Consider the following 2,318-nt stretch of genomic DNA (forward strand, 5'->3'; position numbering starts at 1 on the left):
ATATACATCTCTACTTGTGTTCTATCTCTCATATTCTTTTAATTGCAATTTCACTGTTACTTCCTTGAATCATCCCGATCTATCTGTCTATCTGTCATTATCTATTTAACTATCATTTTGTAACTATCTGCCATTATCTATCTATCTATCTATCTATCTGTCTATCTATCTATCTATCTATCTATCTATCTATCTATCTATCTATCTATCTATCTATCTATCTATCTATCTCTATCTACTATCTACTATCTATCATCTATCCTATCATCTACTATCTATCTTCTATCTATCTATCTACTATCTAATCTAGTCTATCTATCTATTCTATCTATCTGTCTATCTATCTATCTATCTATCTATCTACCTATCTATCTATCTATCTATCTATCTATCTATCTATCTATCTATCTATCTATCTATCTATCTATCTATCTATCTATCTATCTATCTATCTATCTATCTATCTATCTATCTATCTATCTATCTATCTATCTATCTATCTATCTATCTATCTATCTATCTATCTATCTATCTATCTATCTATCTATCTATCTATCTATCTAATCTATCTATCTATCTATCTATCTATCTATCTATCTATCTATCTATCTATCTATCTATCTATCTATCTATCTATCTATCTATCCATCTATCTATCCATCTATCTATCTATCTATCTATCTATCTATCTATCTATCTATCTATCCATCTATCTATCCATCTATCTATCTATCTATCTATCTATCAATCTATCTATCTATCTATCTATCAATCTATCTATCTATCTATCTATCTATCTATCTATCTATCTATCTATCTATCTATCTATCTATCTATCTATCTATCTATCTATCTATCTATCTATCTATCTATCTATCTATCTATCTATCTATCTATCTATCTATCTATCTATCTATCTATCTATCTATCTATCTATCTATCTATCTATCTATCTATCTATCTATCTATCTATCTATCTATCTATCTATCTATCTATCTATCTATCTATCTATCTATCTATCTATCTATCTATCTATCTATCTATCTATCTATCTATCTATCTATCCTATCTATCTATCTATCTATCTATCTATCTATCTATCTATCTATCTATCTATCTATCTATCTATCTATCTATCTTTCTATCTATCTATCTATCTATCTATGAATTTGCTTATTTATCTGTTTTAACTTTTAAATTTGAACATTTTTTGTGTATTTTTAAATAATTTAATTTAACAAATAATTTTAAATTAGGTACAACAATTTCTAAATAATTTTATTAATAACAAAACTTAAGTTTCGTTTTATTTATATTTACACGTCTTAGCCTAAATTTAGTAAACCTCTGAGGGAACCAATTTTCTTAGTCAATTTTTGATTGACACAATTTTGTGTGCTGAATTGTTTACCTCATCAATTTTGCTAAATAATTACAATTTAATCATTTTGTCCTTGTTTTAGTATGTCTAAGTTTCTATCAAAGTAGAACGTCCATAAACTCAGTCAATAGAATTAATGACCATTCAAGACATTAACAAAGTAATTGCCCTATGTTTAAACCATTGAATTCATTCGTCCAAATTGCGCTCAATTGTACCAAATTTAAGGTCCTTTATAGTGAAGGAGAGAAGGAGTTAGGAGATTCTTGGTATGGGTTGCAATTTACCTGGCCTATAAGAATATACATGAGGTTGGGGGATTTTCAATCAATACTGAATCTTCATAAAATAAAAATTAATTTTTTTTGTTTTAATTTTATTGAAATTTAATAATAAAATTCATATATCAAAGAGTAAAAAATAAAATATTATATTTTTTGTACTTAGAACTCTTAACTTACTTCATAAAAATTTGTTTACATTTTTGGTTCCTGACTTGGCCACTTACTACGCATGCGACACTTGTTGCCTTAGCAACATTAGCAACTATTGACTTCCGAGCAGTATTAGCCAAAATTTAACGCTTTCGTGTCCATACAATGAATAATTAAATTTAAATTAGAAAAATAGTTCAAAAATAATCTGATTGTCATGATTGACATCGAGCCGAAAACAGTGCGGCCTAATTCAGTGTACGAGTCGCAGAGGACATGTATCCTTAACACAAAAATTTCCTGAACTTCCTGTACGAGCACATCGACTATAAACAGTTACATTTTGACATTTTGTGGATTAAAACTATCGACAGCCAGAACTTAGAGTGTCACGAGCCAAAGCCCAACTGCAAACCCAGTGCCAATGTAAATATATGCATGAGTAGGTTTACATCCACATTAGCAGTATCTAACGCACACATCAATAAGCCTATTTGTATTA

This window comes from Teleopsis dalmanni, chromosome 2 (assembly GCF_002237135.1).
Source record: "Teleopsis dalmanni isolate 2A chromosome 2, ASM223713v2, whole genome shotgun sequence".
NCBI lineage: Eukaryota > Metazoa > Arthropoda > Insecta > Diptera > Diopsidae > Teleopsis > Teleopsis dalmanni.